We start from the raw sequence: 18,241 nt of genomic DNA on the forward strand, positions 1-18,241 counted from the left end.
CATTTCCAATCCCTCTCTAGGATCGCAGTTTTGCTGATCAAGGCTGACAGGAGTCCAGGAACATTTCAGGGACCGCAGGTATCCCACCCCTGAGTCAGAGCTGTGATTCTCCTGTCCCTGCCTGCAATATGTAACTGCTGACAGTTTTGAAATTTAGGAGAAAACCCTATTCATAATAACGGCATTCCTTCCCTTGCTAGGCGAGCACACCTCATCAGCCATGCTGCAAAATGACTCACCAGTTATCTGTCACAACAGAGGGCATGCCTTGACACCAATGGCTTTGAGGAAGAGAGTCTAGCTGGCAGGTTTGTTTAGCCCCCTGGCCTTCCTGGGATCTGCCAGGAGTTGGTGCCCTCTGAGATGCTCCTCAGGTGCAGAGTGTATACATTTGGCACTTCCTTGCAGGCCTTCTTCCACATTCCTGTCTGTCAGGGGGGGACGGTGCTTTCTCTGGAGGCCTAAGCAGACACAGACCTCATTAGTCACAAAGCAAAGTTTCTCACCTGCTTGGAAGAAATACGACCGTGGCCGTTCCTGATACGAAAAGCACAACTACAAGTATTTCATTTGAAAAGCTGATTCACATACTTACTAGGCATCTTCAAGAGTCCCTGTGCTACAGCCATACGTTTACAAAGTCAATTACGTCACTGCTTTAAAAAAAACAAAAACTGTTGCTAAAGGGTTGGATATTTTTTTTAAAAAATAGCTCTATTTTGTTCTCTCTAGGCTGAGTACATACATAGGTGCTTCAAGCCTTTCCTCAGATGACAGGTTTCACTTGAGCTCTGAATCTTTTCTGATTTAGCAACATGCTCCTGGAACTGTGATGTTCCTAGTAATCTACATGAGGCCTTGCCAGTGCAGCATAAAACATATTATTCCTGCTTGAGCCTTGGGTAGAATGTTTCCATAAACCAGAATTGAACTGGCCTTTTGTGCTGGAGTGTCGCATAGCTGACTCACATTCAGTTTGTTCTTCACCACGAGTCCAATCTTCACTTTACATGTGCACAGCTAGTCTTCCTTCCAGTGTTTAATTAGTGTTCTTTCCAAAGTTTACAGTGACATTTGAGAAAGACCAAGCAGTCATCATCAGTCTAGTGCTCCAATTGATGTCAATAATTTTGCCATTTTACCCCATCGTATAAAAAGGGAATGTTCTGAATGGGAAGGAGAGCACTTTCGCCATGACGACACACCTTTGCCAGCATGCGCTCACACCTCACGTATATAAGGGTCGTCCTACTAGATCAGACCAAAGGCCTATCTAGTCCAGCATCCTGTTCTCACAGCAGACAACCAGATGCCTATGGAAACTCCACAAGCAGGATAGGAGGACAAACACTCCCCCCCCACTTGTTATGCCTAGCAACTTGTATTCAGAGGCACACTGCCTCTGACACTGAAGACAGCACAAAGCCATCATGACTGGTATCCATTGTTAGGCTTATTCCCCATGAATTTGTCTAACCCCATTTTCAAGCTCTGGAAGTTGGTGGGCATTATTACTACTTCTTGTGGGAATGAATTCCATAGTTAAACGATGCACTGTGTGAAGAAATACTTATTTTGTCTGCTGTCAATCTTTCAGCATTCAGCTTCATTGGGTTTTAGTGTTACAGAGAGGGAGAAAAACATCTCTCTCCATTCATAATGTTATACACCTTCAGGTCAGCTCTGGGTGCCCAGTGTGTGCTTGTGCTGTACCGCCCCTAATATTCCACTTAAAAACCTGGGAATGGAAAAATGCCATGAGAAGTTTTGAGAGTTAATGGCGTTCTGCAAAAACTCAAGCAACTTTTGTTAGGAGTTTAGAAGAACTGTGAAGGGCAGTGACATATAATAAAAACAGATGAATGGAAAACAATTAATGCAAATTAGGCACTGGGAGACGTAGAGAATGACTAAAGAACTATATGCAACAGGAAAAGATCCACAGCTGGCAGGGGAAAATGCTATTGTGAGTGTGTATTTAAATATACCAGGGACAAAAGAAATCCGAACAATGATGTAACTTGTTCTCATTACTAGAAGCAGAGGGCAAAACGGTTAATAGTGAGCAGCGAAAGCAGTTGTGTTTAAAACAGATTCCCAGATTAATTATGGAAAGGAGTGGGATGATGCATTCATGACACATAATGATGATGAACTACTTCCTGTTCCAACTGTATCAAGGGACAAACACAAACAGATTTAAACGAGCCAGCCTGGATAACTTGTTTCAAATCATATTTTGGATTCTGAATACAACACATGCATAGAAAAAAGTAGTTAACACAACATTTTCACCCAGTCCCTTTACTTTTTCTTGCAAAGACCCATATCACTGAGACACGTGCTCACATGGCAACATCCCTTTAATTAACACGGTGTCAGATTTGTAATGTCTGAATGCACTAGACACTTTCTAGAGGGCTTTGCTCAGGAGCAATGAAATAACAGCAACCAGCGGCTGCTTTTTTTGACGTTTCACATTCTAAATGCTGCTCTAAAAACTATGATTTCAAAAGTACAGCTACAGGACTCAAAGGATGAACAAACCAGTGTTTGGAAACACATCACCCAAGTATACTGGTCAGGTAGTCACAATTGGTTACATCTGGGTGGCCACTTACACAGAGTCAAAAAATGTGAACTACATCACCAAAAAGAGACAAAAATGGGGCAGATGTGCATGACATTTGCCTATACACTAGTATTAATAGTTTAAATGAAGCTTGTAAATGTTGGAAGGGCCTCTGAAAGCTAGGATCAGAAATGAGCTCTCATCACTCCCTATTCCCTTTCATCACCTTTCTTCTTTTCTGAGGTTTCCTCTTCTCAGCTCCCATATCTGTTAATGCCTGCTTCAGAACTTCATTCCTAACCACCTATAACAACATTCACTGGCCGAATGATGGATGCCTTCAATATGCTGCCTAAGATCCTTGAGCCGATTTCCAATTATACACGTCTCGCTTTAATTTCAGCCATCCATCATCCGTTTTCCTTTTATATAGAGATATCTAAAGGAGAGCTTCATAATTAAAAGTTTGAGACGCAGCCTTTGAAACAGATGCTTCCCCTTTAACTTAAGTGTTCCTGTCATCTACGCAACCAGCTAATAATTGTGGGTGGGGGTTATGAGTCAGAAGGATTGGCTAAATAAGCATGGGGAACCTGTAGTCCTCCAGATGTGTTGGCCAACATCTCCCATCATCCCAGCCCAGTGGACAAGCTGTCTGGGGCTGATGGGAGTTGACTGGAGTCCACCATCATTTGGCAGACCACAGATTCCCATCCCTGTATCCAAGGAAAGCAAGTATTGGTTTCAAGTCAAAGAAGTGAAATGAATATAATTTTGTATGTGAAGAAGAGGAGGAGGAGGAGGAGGAGGAGGAGGAGGAGAAGGAGGAGACTCTTGGAATTAGCAGCCATTCAAAGATTGTTGACAGTGTGAACAAGCATGCTTTAGATCTGTCATTCTACACATATCTGCCCATATCTTTACAAGCAAAATCTCTCCGTAGGAAGCAGATTTGCATATCCATCTACGTGGAGCCCCAAGAAAAAGCACAGAGCACAACCTTCCATTTCACATGCTACACTCGGCAGGTTCGTTTTGAACAGTTAAGTATGATACTCAAATTATGGAGCAATTAATTTTAACCAGCTGCAAAGGTAAAGGGTGTGACAACCTGTATACAAGGGATTATCTCTCCATAAAGAAATATGGCCATGTGACACAATTGGCTACATATATTTGTTAGTTTGTCCCTCAAAGCTGGTTTCTATAAAAACTTTATTGGATAAGACATGATGTTACACACCGTATTTTTCGCCCTATAGGACGCACCGTCCCATAAGGCGCACCTAGTTTTTTTGGGGGGGGGGGAAATAAAGGGGGAAAAATTATTTCCCCCCCAGGCACGGGGCTGGGGCGGGGGAAGCCCGAGCTTCCCCCGACCCCAGCCCCCAGAACAGGCAACTCTCCGCAAGCCGTGGGAGCTCAGCGCGCCCAGCCTTGGCATGCAGGCAACTCTCCGCAAGGCGCAGGAGCCCAGCGCAGGGCTCCCGCGCCTTATGGAGAGCTGTGCGAAGTCTGGGCGGGCTGAGCTCAGTGAGCCCATCCTTCGGCATGCAGGCAACTCTCCGCAAGCCGTGGGAGCCCGGCGTGGGCTCCCACGACTTGCAGAGATCTGCGCGAAGCCTGGAGAGCGAGAGGGGTCGGTGCGCACTGACCCCTCTCGCTCTCCAGGCTTCAGCGAAAGCCTACATTCGCCCCATAGGACGCACACACATTTCCCCTTCATTTTTGGAGGGGGAAAAGTGCGTCCTATGGGGCGAAAAATACGGTAAATATGTGGTTCTTTTAATTGTCTTTTTTTCTTTTTTTGTCACCTTTAAACCTTTCTTCGACCTTTTTGAGGTGACGAATTCTTTTTCTTCTTCTTTTTTGTGCTAAATTTTGTTATACTTACCTTTACTGTATGATTGTATTTTAAACTAATAAAGATTTATATTTTTTAAAAAAACAAAACAAGCAAACAAAAACAAAGCCAGTTTCTGTAATCACTGGCTCCGGTGAGTAGGCCTTGGCAGCTGGGTTGCTGTCCAACTGCTAGCTATTTCCATTCTAGCTGCGTATATGAAATTGGCCCATACAGGGGGAGATGACTGGGATGGACGCTCTGATGGTGGCGATGAGAAGGAAAGGGGCTTTAAACCTCCAACTGCTGCTTATCTGGATTAGGCCCTTGCGCATAGTATTTATACTGGAAAGAAACATCCCCTTAACAGCAATGGAAGACATCCTAATGCAAAAAACACATTTGGATGGCCCAGTCTTTGCTGTGGCAGGCAAAGTTCCCAAACTGGATCATTCAAATATGGACATATATATGAGCCTCTCTCTTTCTTCCCCAGGGTGAATGGAGCCAAAATCACCTCTCACCAGTGTAACTACAACGCTTAGGTCAAATTCACCTCATACTTTTAAAGCATGTGGCTTTCCCCCAAATAATCCTGAGAACTACACCCTAAAGAGCTACAATTCCCAGCACCCTTAACAAACTACAGTTCCCAGGATTTTTTGGGGGGAGATTGTTACGAAAAAGGAGCAATGCAGAAGCAAGCACCAGGTGGCTGGAATGGTAAACAGGAAACTGATGTTATCGGATTGTACCGTGGGAAACTGGGACTGTCTGTAAAGTGCTCTGAGAGCCGGATGTTACCTCAGAGCAGCACATGACCCTGTACTGGAAGTACATGGGTGGAGTTTATACTCTCTCTGCAGTGGGAAGCAGAGTGTGCAGACATGTTTTCTCTGTACTGGTGAAAGACAGGAATAAAGACATGTAAATATATTTCTGTCTGTCTCTTTCCCCCTCCCTGGGAGAGGAGTGGGGGAGGAGTGGTGTGTTCTCCTTCACGTTGAGGAGGATCGCCGAAGAGACCTCCCTTGATCTTGCCGGCAGGCGCTGGCAGGGGAGGTAAACAAGGATTCAAGCCGGGCACCTGGAGGGTGGCCAAATTCCTAAGAGCCGGAGGCTCTGCTTGCTTGAATCCCGACAACTGGTAGCAGACCGATGGTTATCTGATCTATGAGAATCTGCATGAGAGGTGAGAGGTCGATGAATCGTTGCCATCCTCTGCACCTAAGGAGATAAAGAAAAGCGTCTGCCTGCAGCCAGAAAGCTGAAACAGACAGCTGGACACCGAGAGGAGTGTGTTTCAAGGCAACGGAGCCCCAAGAAAAGGTATGCTGCATTTTGGGGGAGAGAGAATGAACGCAGAAAGATTTATTTCTGGTTCACAAGAGCGGCGTTTGAAAAACAAGCTCTGAAGGCAAGCTTGCATACCAGGAATTCCTGTGGTGAGATAAGGAGTTCCGTCCTGAGCAGGTTGCTAGGCAACGTCTGCCAGTTACTGAATGGCCTAAAAAGAGCCTGGGAAATCGAAAGTGTATCTGCGCAGCTGTGCAAGGGTTTTGAAAAAAATAGCCCAAAGGGTTTGCCTGCCAGTGAAGCAGTAAACAAAGACTTTTGGAGTTTTACTGGCTTGAAAAGTGAAAGCTGGCTTGAGATTGAGTGCAAACTGACCCTTGGATTCAGCATGGATGCCAAGAAGGGGGGAGTGCCCCTGAGTGCCGTGGTTCTAGATGAACACAGCCGGCATGCTGCACTGGAAGTAAAGGACAGGGGGAGGGAGGAACGGAGTTCTAATTCCCCCACCGATGAGGCTACTGGAAAGGAAGCTGTAGCTTTGAACGTTGTCCAGTGTTACAGTTGCGGACAGGCTGGGCATCTTCAGCGGAACTGCAAGAAGCCACGTCAGCCAAAAGGAGCGAAGGGCCGCTCAGCAAAGCCTGAGGCATCAGGCAAAGGTCGTACCAAGCCTATGGTGAAACCTGGAAAGGCTTTGATGGCGAAGGGAACCACGCCAGATGTTGGGAACGCGTTTATTATTGACACTGCAGCGACGGTTCATATGTCCCCACACAGAGGACTCTTTTCATCGTTTAAGAAGCAAAGCTTCGCTGTGAAACAGGCCAACGGTCAGGAGCTGGAAGCCGCCGGCGTGGGGACTGTCTATCTAAAGAGTCTGGACTTGACAATAAACAATGTTTACTTGGTTCCTGAATTGAAGTTCAATCTGCTGAGTGTTTCGCAGATTGCAAAGAGAGGACTGAAACTGTCCTACGATGCTGAGAGCTGCGAGATCTACAAAGATGGAGAGTTATATCTTTCTGCCAAACAGAAGGATGGACTTTATTTGTTGACTTTTGCACAAAGTGATTACATGAAATGTAATTCATCTGTGTCTAACCTAGTTTCTCTTGCAGGTGTGAGCAAGAAGAAGACCGGAGTCAACAGAGCATTTCAGCGGGTGTATGCTGATGTGATTGGTCCTCTAGAACCATCTAGAGGCAATGCAAGATATTATCTTGTGTGTGTGGATCATTTCTCTAACTATGTCTGGGTTTATGTGTTGAGAAAGCCACAGGAAGCCTTAGAAAGGTTTCAGGAGTTTTGTGACAAAGTTAAGAGTATGCATGATGCTAACATTGATTGTCTATTCACAGATGAGAAGCAGATTTTTCTTTTACAGGATTTCCAAAGGTTCCTGCAGAAGAAGGGAATAAGACACAAGGTTTCTGTTTCAGCGGAAGCGTGGAACAGGGGTGTCTGTGTACGGGTGAACAGAGAATTGCAAAAGGGGATGGAAGCGCAATTGCTAAGTTCACATCTGCCACATGAGTACTGGGCCGAGTCTCTAATGTCGTTCTGTTATACGAAAATGAGAAAGGTTTCAAAAGAGTTGGGAAGTTCTCCTTTTGAGAAACTGTTCCACAGAAAACCTTCTGTTGCCCATTTCAAGGTTTTTGGGTCTCATGTGAGAACAGAAGCTCCAGGTGGAGTAAAGAATGCCAGAGGCATTTTTGTGGGGTATGAAAAGGGTCTCTACAGAGTAATTTTGTCTGAATCTGGTCAGGTGATTCTCACAAAATTTCTAGAGAGTGCTCCTGAACAGGAGAGAGTGATAGTACACACGTTTCCCACTGATGACGATTCAGATGATGATGATTTCACTGATTTCAGCTGTACAGAAAGTGATGACACTGATAGCTCGGAGAGCTCAGTTGTCACAGTCATTGAGAGGAAATCTCACACAATAGATAGGCCTTCACAACTGAAGGATGAACCACTGTTTACCATTGGAACTAGTTCTCCAAAGAGTCCTGAGACTGGACCAGTGAGCAGAGAGGATCAGCACCTCATACGTAGGTCTGAGAGAGTTACAAAGGGTCAACCACCCAAGAGGTACTCAAAAGAGCTTGCTAACTTAGCTGTTGCATGTGTTGCTGTTGTAAACAACCGAGGACAGGTTGGAGCTGTGTCTAAGTCAGAGACAAAGACACAACAGAGAGTTGCTAGCCAAGGTAATGCAGATGCACTCATTCCTTGGAAACCAGACAACCAGAGAGGTACACTGGGGAAACCAGTGGCGGGGAGTTCCAAGGGTGGAACTGAAACAACAGGGGAGTGTTATGTGTATAACAACTGTTTGTTTTCTTCTCTGGATCATGCTTTGCTTGCTGCAACACGCATTGATTCTTTTGGGGGAGGATGTTACGAAAAAGGAGCAATGCAGAAGCAAGCACCAGGTGGCTGGAATGGTAAACAGGAAACTGATGTTATCGGATTGTACCGTGGGAAACTGGGACTGTCTGTAAAGTGCTCTGAGAGCCGGATGTTACCTCAGAGCAGCACATGACCCTGTACTGGAAGTACATGGGTGGAGTTTATACTCTCTCTGCAGTGGGAAGCAGAGTGTGCAGACATGTTTTCTCTGTACTGGTGAAAGACAGGAATAAAGACATGTAAATATATTTCTGTCTGTCTCTTTCCCCCTCCCTGGGAGAGGAGTGGGGGAGGAGTGGTGTGTTCTCCTTCACGTTGAGGAGGATCGCCGAAGAGACCTCCCTTGATCTTGCCGGCAGGCGCTGGCAGGGGAGGTAAACAAGGATTCAAGCCGGGCACCTGGAGGGTGGCCAAATTCCTAAGAGCCGGAGGCTCTGCTTGCTTGAATCCCGACAGAGATATGCGATCTTAGGGAGGGAAAAAAGCACCTTTCTATCTGTACGTAGAAAGTGATTTTGGCTCTGATCACACTATGAAAGCAAGAAACAACCCTCCCTTCTCTGCATTAAACCTTCCCTGAAAGGATCACACACAAGCACATGCTTAAGTACACACCCCTCTGATTAAAGTTCAAACTTAACACACAGCTGTATGTTTTATATCAAACAAACATCTCGCTTTGCTCTCAGAGGGCAGTGAATCTGGGTCAGGCTGTAAATGCTTTATCACATATTTGTAACCAGGTGTGTGATGATGCCAAGAAAGAAATAGGAACATTAATTTCAAGAGTGGGATTAAGGCCCTTTTCTCTATGCACCAGGCATGTGGTTGGTGTGCAGATCTGTGTGGAGTCTGGAAGGGAATTTGAAGTTTTTTGGTTGGTGAGATTCACACAAATATCTGGTGCCCCTTACGTTACCTTTAATGCAAACTGATAGGCAGGAACTGCAGTCCAGGAATACACTGGAGGCCAGCTTTTCTAATCTTCCTACATCCCTCTAACGAAAACCAAACCAAACCTAGGAGAAGAAAAGAGGAAGGAAGTTTAATAAAAGTTTTGCCATGCTCATGAAAACCAATTATTTATTTGTGCCACAGAGTATTTAATTGCAGAAAGATAAAACATGTTTTCTTTCCTTAAAAATGGTGCAATCTGTGTCTTTCAAAGGGAGAGTTTAAATCTATGACCCTTAATGATGACTGGAAGATCTGCACTCAAGTGTATTAGGCTGCTTGAGACAGTAGGTGAGGTTGGGGGTGGACTTTCTGCTATGTGCTCATTCCAGTGGTGGAAATGGCATTGGGAAGGATCTCAAACATAGGAGGGACCCCCATATGAGGTCTGTGTTGGTTGGCAAGGAAAAAACAGTTATATGAAAAGGAAAGTTTCTGGATGTCAAGATCCATGCATGGGGCAAGTACTCTTTGGGGAGAGAACACCAGCAGAGATTTAAAATCACAAAATATGCAGCAAAGTAAAGCGTGGAAATACAGGCTGTTAGACCTTTACAATATGCCCTTGTGAGTTCCTTCCAAAGTTTCCCTCTTCCCCCAGCATAGAAAAAGACCACACATTTGGTAAGTTAAAAATGGCTTACTTAATAGCTCAGATTCATGTGCTTTTCCATATAGAAGTCAGAAAAGCTGCACAGGCAGTAAAACTCTTCTTAGTTACTGTGGTGAAAGAACCTGAATTATTGGTATAGGAACACAAGCATGGCTTGTGAAAGCCATGTGGTCTGAGCTGCAGCAACCATCTCAGATCTCCTCACGCGTTGAGCTTCTCTGGTAGACCGAAGGAACAAAGACTTGATTGCACAGTCCCTCCCAAGGTGAGCTAAGTCTGGCAGGACAGCTTACTTTATGGTCTTAACCCCTGCATGCATAAGATTTAAGCATGTTGGTTATATGAGTCTAGTTATTCCACAGTCTGGAGGTGACACACCAACCTAAGTGCATTTTCCCTGCCACTTTCCTAATCGCAAAAGACATTTTTAAAAAATAATTGGACTGGTAGCGCTTGGGCAACAGAATGCTTTAATCCACTTTCATTGTGAAAACCTAAACTTCCCACTATCCACCTCACAAAGCTATGACAGTCTGGAGGTACCCTCTAGCATCCAGAGACTCAAACCAGGTTTGGACGTATCCTTAGTGAGCTGCCTAGGTCTGTCGATACTCAGGCCTCAGAGCCATGGAAAACCACTCCCTGTGATTGGCAGCCTCTGTATAGGCCAGGCCTGTACTGGCCAGAACAAGAACAAGAACAAGAACAAGAACAAGAACAACAACAGGATATTGGGCTTCTGTCCAGGCCTGATCAACATATCAGTGGCCTTTGCCCACTGCACATCAGATTCAGCCCTAGTTTAGCACAGACCCTGCTCAAGTCAAGTTCTAGCGCCAGACAGCAAGGCTCTTCCTGGGCCTGGTTTCAAGTCCAGCCATGCATGGCCCAGCCCTGACATTCAGATATGCATCACATGAGTATTTCTGCTTTTAAAAAAACATAACAGGGCAGGCAAATAACCTGCCCATCTGGCCTTAACAACAACACTGGAAAACTTGGAGAAGTGACTCTTTTTTCCCTTTCTTTTTCTTTTAAACTAAACAGGACACTGTGCTGGTGAGTACAGATGTGTCTGCCTTAAAATTTGTCACCAGTTGGTGAAACAGAGTCAGTATTGCAAGTCCCAAGCCCGTATGCACGAGCTGCAGTCAGCTGCATTTCACAGGCAAGTGTGCATTTGTGGGCCTGTGCCAGAAAGGATCTAATCAGATCTGCGCAAATGAATCCCGCACTCATTCGGTGCCTTGTAAACATGCACAGAAATTTGCCGCAGCTCGATGTGCCGGTTGCTTCCTGCTCTGCGGCTTCTTCCCCCCGGCAGCCCATAAACACCCTGAGAAAGTCCATGCAGATTTCATGAGTTGTTGGTGCTGGAAGATGCAGGCAGAAGGCAGAGCGGGGAGCCTTTCCTCCATTATTGATGAGGCTGACCTCTCTTCAGACAAGGGATGCATAATTCATGCCAGCTCGGGTGTCTGTGGCGCTCAGCAGCTCTTCTTTCTGCTCCCTGAAATCAGGAGGAACGTCCTGTTGCCCATTGCCACCCTCCTCCCTCCACATCCCACTTGGAAGGGAAGGGCCATAGCTCAGGGGCAGATCATGTGCCCAGCATGTAGAAGGTCCCAGTTTCAAACCCTGGCATCTCCATCCCTGTCTGATATCCCAGAGAACAGTTGCCACCCAGTGTAGACCATACTGAGCTAGATTGTCAGGGGACTGCCATCGGAACAGGGAAGGGAGGGAGAGGGGCGGTTGGGATACAGGGAACCTTCGAAAATCTTGCCAAGCAGTTCCTCTTCCTGCGGTGGGGAAAGCCACACCTCTGGTGGGGAAGAGAGGAAGGGACCAGAGGATGCTGCTGGGAGCCCCAGCACCGCACCTCTGAGGGTGGGGAAAGCCTCACCTCCAGGGTTAAGGAGGGGAAAGGGCTAGAGGATGCTGGGGGCAGCCTCAGTACCACTCCTTGCAAAGCCGGCCAGGAGGGAAGCACGCCTCTTCCGTTGCCCACCTTGCGCAGAGGGGTAAAACACAAAGAAGGAAGGAAGGAAAAGGCTGGGGGTGACTAAGCTCTTTTGTTGGGGGAAGACACAGAAACGACCACTCCCAGATTCTGCTAGCGACTGAGGCAGACATGAACTTGTGGTTTTGCACTGTAAATAGTTTTGCACCATAATAAAACCTGTAAAAGACAGGTCGGAATCCTGACTGGCTACTCGCGAGCAACCACCATTGCCATCTGACACAGATGGACTAACGGTCTGACTCAGCATAAGGCAGTTTCCTACTATCTCAGAACAAGCAAATGTTGTGATATGGGGTCAAGAACAGAATTTGCTATAGATCTGTATCTTTTCACCCCCTGCCTGCTTCAAAACACCCAGGGTTATTTTTTTTCTATTTAAAGTATTTTCCTTGTGCAACGAAAGATGCCGTCATTACCAAGCGAGAGTTGTGTGCATTCCAGATATCTCTTTGGCCGAGTAATGCTTGCTATCAGGATATTGTGTTTTCCCCAGCAGCTACACAGCGGTGTTTTTATTACTGGGGGGAAAGCAGTTGTCTCTACTCCTCTGCTGTTAACGTCAGTTGCAACGGCGAGGGCTGTGTGAGATACAACTGTGCAGATGTCATATGTACCTGCTGGAGAGTGCCTGTGAGGAGCACAACAGTTGTGTGATTCTCCAACCACCCACCTGTATCTTGAAGTGGTAACGTCACAAAAATGTGTCACATTTTCTGTGCCCCCCAGAATGAGGTAGGTCAGCCCATAAATACACAACTGAGGGGTATGTGTGTGTACAAGTCCTGGAAAATCCATACACAGGATATATATTCATTATCTACTTTGTCATGTTTATATCCCACTTTTCCTCCAAGGAGCTCAAGGTGGTGAATGTGATCCTCTCCATCATTTAACCCTGACAACAATCCTGTGAGGTAGGCTAGGGTGAGAGGCAGTGACTGGCCCAAGGTCACCCAGTGAGCTTTGCGGCTGAGTGGAGATTTGAACCCTGGTCTTCCAGGACATAGTCTGCAAAGGATAAAGTAAAGGTAAAGGGACCCCTGACCATTATTCGGTCTAGTCGCAGCTGACTCTGGGGTTGCGGTTCTCATCTCGCTTTATTGGCCGAGGGAGCCGGCGTACAGCTTCTAGGTAATGTGGCCAGCATGACTAAGCCACTTCTGGCGAACCAGAGCAGCGCACAGACACACTGTTTACCTTCCTGCCAGAGTGGTACCTATTTATCTACTTGCACTTTGATGTGCTTTCGAACTGCTAGGTTGGCAGGAGCAGGGACCGAGCAATGGGAGCTCACCCCGTCGCAGGGATTTGAACCGCCAACCTTCTGATCAGCAAGCCCAAGGCTCTGTGGTTTAACCCACAGTGCCACCCATGTCCCTTTCTGCAAGGGATACACTGGCTATAAAACGAGGTTCCAAAGCTGGTGTTTGGTCTATGGTTATTTGAGCCTTGGTGGCTCATGCCTCCACATGCCACAGGCGGCTTTTATGAAACAGCTATCCAGCCTGATCACATTCTTATTCAGGTAACTCTGAAAATTGTGGCATGGAAGGTTGCATTGTCATAGGAAAATGGTAAAGTGCCAATAGACCATCAGATCCAAGGGAATGGAGTCAGTGGATCCCAAACCTTTCCCACAATGGACCACTGGAAAATACTTGGGGGTCTTGGTGGACCACTTAAATGATTTTTTTCTGCAGCTTGTAATGTGCTGGGCTACATTCCATGTGGTTTTTAATTGTATTTTTTATCGCCACTTTCATTTCTTAAATTGTATTTTACTGTTTCACAATTTGAATTCCACAGAACTCAAATTGTAACCCAATAAAAATAAATACAAATGGTAATAGAAGCAATAAAAATACAATTGAAATCCATACGGATGTTTTAATGCGGACCCTCCTTTCTTTCAGACCACCTGAACGAAAACTTGCAGTTCACAGTTTGGTAACTCCTGCAGTAGTTGATAGCTGGCTTCTTCCAGTATTCCCTGATCACACCCCTCTATCTACCTAGAATCATAGAGTTGGAAGGAGCCCAAGGGTCATCTAGTCCAACCCCCTGCAATGAAGGACTCTCAGCTAAAGCATCCAGGACAGATGGCCGTCCAACCTCTGCTTAAAAGCCTCCAAGGAAGGAGAGTTCACAACCTCCCAAGGTAGACTGTTCCACTGTTGAACATCTCTTACTCTCAGAAAGTTCTTCCTGGTGTTAGTTAGAATCTCCTTTTCCAAATGTTTAGACAGAATCTCCTTTCTTGTAACTTGAAGCCACTGGTTTGAGTTCTACCCTCCAGAGCCGGAGAATACAAGTTTGCTCCATCTTACAACATCTGACAGCCCTTGAGATATTTTAAGATGGCTATTGTATCTCCCCTCAGTTCCCTCTCTTCCACCTCTAAACATACCCAGCTCCCTCAATCATTCCTCATAAGGCTTGATTTCCAGACCCTTGATCATCTCGGTCGCCCTCCTCTGTACACATTCCAGCTTGTCAACCTCCCTTCCTAAATTGTGGTGGTCCAGCTCTTCTGTGGAGGATGAACTGGTGCTTAGATTCCCAAAACATGGAATGCTTTGTACAAATTTGAACCTTTTTAATACTTGATTTGACTGGGGACACCAAATGGTAACACAGCAATCAACACTTAGCATCCATTCTGAAAAAAGCAACGGAGCACAACCAATTTCTTTTCTTAAAAAAATCCCACAGTACATTTTCCTGCCAGCGCACTGCAGTGAGGAGAGCTATGTATGCAAAGACGTTCATCCCCTGTTACGCAAAGGGGAGGTGGGCTAACAAGGGCATTCAAATCAGCTACAGCAGATTTATCAGAGCGGGTTCAACATACTGTTTGAGATTACGGTTTATCCATATCATTCTACAGACTATGGGAGCAGATTGTGGCTGATGGAGCAGCTGGTCACCAGGCATAGATCACCCTAAGAAACAGGATAACACTGACTCAAGGAGGTAGCTACTGAGATGGAGTTCTGCTAAGCATGGGCTTGGCTTCTCCTGGCTCTTTCATTGTTATGCAGACTTAATGAGATAGTTGTTTAAGCAGATCCTTCCCCCCCCCCAAAAGATGCACATCTGTAATGAGCAGGTTTCTCACACTGCTTTCCGCATCAGAGAACGGCTCTGCGCAGATTCACGGAACTGGTCCTCTTGTTATCTGGATTGTGTCAGAGCTCAGCTGCACGTTGGGGATGTACTGCTTATAAGGTAAGAAAAAGTTGCAGCATCGAAAGCAAGAGGAGGCAGGAAAGGAGGCAATAGTCACTCTGTTACAACCTGCACGGGGGTGTCAATGGGAGCAGTGGCAGTATAAGGGCACTGGGTGCCAATTCCATTTATTTAGCACATTTTAACCCCACTTTCCCACAGGGCCCCATGGAGATAACATTGAATTTATTTTTTTTAACTGTCAGTACAACACACACATACACATAGATATAGACTCATAGAATTGTAGAGTTGGAAAGGACCCTAGGTCAACCCCCTGCAATGGGGTTTACGGGACCGCCTCTCCTGGTAAACCCCGCAGAGGACCTTAAGGTCCATGAATAACCATAGTTTAGAGGTCCCGGGCCTAAGGAAGTCAGACTATCCTCCACCAGGGCCAGGGCCTTTTCAGGATTTAACCTCCTTCCGTCGGGCCTGTAAGACAGAGCTATTCTGCCTGGTCTTTAATTTGAATTCAGCCTGATCTTTTATTTCCCTTTATTTTATTTCGAACTGCTAGGTGGGCAGGAGCTGTGACTGAACAACGGGAGCTCACCCCGTCGCGGGGATTCGAACCGCCGACCTTCTGATCGGCAAGTCCTAGGCTCTGTGGTTTAACCCACAGCGCCACCCACGTCCCGTTCCCTCTTTAGCTGCCTCCTAATACAGATTGTCTAGGCCAGGGATAGGGAATCTGTGGCCCTCCAGATGCTGTTGGAGGCCAGCTCCCATCAGCTCTAGCCAGTATGGCTAATGGTCAGGGATAATAGAAGCTAGAGTCCAACCACATCTGGAGGGCTAGAGGTTGCCCTCGAGCACTCCCCATAATACCTCTTTATGGTATTACAAAAGTCATATAGGCAGGTGTGTTCCTGGCTAATAAGACCCTGTATCTTAGCCCCAACCCCTGCAGCAAGCTCATTTGCACTTGCCCCTCATTGCAGGTCCACGTTTTTTAGAAACACAGGACTCAACTACACAGCTGTAAATAAAACATTTTAAATCTGTTGTAAAGTACAATATAAAAATGTGACACTATATGCCGGCACTGAGCCATGCCAAATTCAATGTATTTTTCAAAACTTTTTTTAAAAAAATCATTTTCACAGTGTTTTTTATATGTGTGTAGACCACAGTTGCACCTCATGGTCCAGGAACTTCCTTCCAGCATTCTTGCATGAGCTATGCTTCATCACCATTAGGACAATCACAGGAAACACTTGGGAAGGTAAACAAAAGGCAGCCCTTCTCACCTAGTCTCAGGTTTATTCTGAACACATCCACTTATTACCTGGTTTGTGCAATTGGCTTTTGGTGGAGAGGCTAAATGAAGCTTTAGGGAGGCGGGAAGGAGAAAACAACAATAGTTTCAATTTACTGGAGCACTGCACTGAAAGATTTCTATCCTGTAGTTTGGGGGTAGTGCCTGAATAGAAGATTTTGTGCACATCTAAGTGTTGGCTATTTGCAGTTTAGTAGCGCTGCAGAGAGCTTACTGGGGAGACCATGCATTAAAAAGGGACTCAAAAATAACTTAAACAAGGTTTTAATTACAAAAACAAAAACTCCATTTACACTAAATACATCAACAAACATGACCCAACCACCAACCCATCCCCCAGGGTAATGAGAGAGCTAGGTGCTGCTCCTTATATACTACACCCAATTGCTGACACAGCTTAATCAATACAACTCAGCAGCACCTGCTATGTTTCACAGCTGTAAAGCTGGGTCTCGTTATTTTGCTCTGGCCCTTGCTCTGGCCCCTTAAAGACATACACATCAGGTGGAACAATGATGCACCTTTACATTTAAAGAAACCATTCAACACTAAGAACTGGAAAGGGACGCGGGTGGCGCTGTGGTCTAAACCACAGAGCCTAGGGTTTGCCGATCAGAAGGTCGGCAGTTCGAATCCCCACGATGGGGTGAACTCCCGTTGTTCAGTCCCAGCTCCTGCCCACCTAGCAGTTCGAAAGCACATCAAGTGCCAGTAGATAAATAGGTACCGCTCTGGCGGGAAGGTAAACGGCATTTCAGTGTGCTGCTCTGGTTCGCACACTGTCTGGAGCTGTCTGGAGACAAACACAGGCTCCCTTGGCCTATAGAGCGAGATGAGTGCACAAACCCAGAGTTGTCCATGACTGGACCTAACGGTCAGTGGTACCTTTACCTAAGAACTGGAAGGCCATTTCCCCCCAATCTTTTCAGCAGCTCAAGTACACCAGACTTCAGAAATGGGCTAGCATGGACATGTTGGTCTAAGATCTTTTGGTGCTGTGGTCTTTCAAATCATGTATTTTATATTTGACTTTCACATGTATTTTATATTTGACTTCACATAATAATAATAATACTAAAGGTAAAAAGGTAAAGGACCCCTGGGTGGTTAACGCCAGTCAAAGGTGACTATGGGATTGTGGCGCTCATCTCGCTTTCAGGCTGAGGGAGCCAGCGTTTGTCCACAGACCATGACAGAAGGCAGAGCGCACGGAAACGCCGTTTACCTTCCCGTCAGAGTGGTACCTATTTATCTACTTGCACTTTGACGTGCTTTTGAACTGCTAGGTTGGCAGGAGCTGGGACTGAGCAACGGGAGCTCACCCCGTCACGGGGATTCAAACCGCCGACCTTCCAATTGGCAAGCCCAAGAGGCTCAGTGGTTTAGGCCACAGCACCACCCACATCCCAATAATAATAATAATAATAATAATAATAATAATAATAATAATAATGTATTGGATATACACTTCCATTCTGGATCTCTTAGACTGGGTTCCCCCTTTTCTCCCATTCTGTTGGTTACAGTGGCTTATTGATTTCTAACAAGGCACCCCTGTTCCAACCTTCGTTTTCATCTCCTACAGCACTCAGTGGACTCATGATCACCCTTTGTTTTATTTGGTGTTTTTTTTTAAAAAAAAGAATAGCACATGTAATATACTGGGGCCAAAATCTCATGCACATTTAACTGGGAGAAAAGCCTAGTGAACTTATATCAAAGTAAATATGCACAAGTTGTTTGCATAGGACTTGTCATTGATGTACTTTCCCTACCTGTTGCCTGGTTCTTTCGCCTTTCTGCATCCACCAGGTTGTTCCAGCGTTAGATACAGGTCCCTATAAAGTGCTGTCCTAGGCAGCCACCTAGTGGAAAGGCCATCCTGGTCCTGATGCAAATGGCTAATTAGGCTGTATTCAGAAACACCACTGCCAAAAGGCATGTAGCACCAAGCCAACCACAAAACTGGGAAAGCACCACTTGCAAGGGGGAAGAAAGTCCAGATGTTT

General features: G+C 45.8%; 1 protein-coding gene across 2 annotated transcripts in view; it reads right to left on the minus strand.

Moving 5' to 3' along the window:
- The window catches only part of LOC128412750 (galactosylgalactosylxylosylprotein 3-beta-glucuronosyltransferase 1-like), a 65,388-nt gene that overhangs the window by 24,882 nt on the left and 22,265 nt on the right, over nucleotides 1-18,241 (minus strand). Inside the window, exons 2-3 of one of the 2 annotated variants that reach the window (XM_053386073.1) lie at nucleotides 9,049-9,148; nucleotides 240-461 (exon numbers count right to left, since the gene is read on the minus strand). The gene's annotated coding sequence lies outside the window, so the exon portion shown is untranslated. The remainder of the gene's footprint in view (nucleotides 1-239; nucleotides 462-9,048; nucleotides 9,149-18,241) is intronic. The other variant, XM_053386074.1, reaches the window with a different exon arrangement.

This window comes from Podarcis raffonei, chromosome 4, assembly GCF_027172205.1.
Source record: "Podarcis raffonei isolate rPodRaf1 chromosome 4, rPodRaf1.pri, whole genome shotgun sequence".
Lineage (NCBI taxonomy): Eukaryota > Metazoa > Chordata > Lepidosauria > Squamata > Lacertidae > Podarcis > Podarcis raffonei.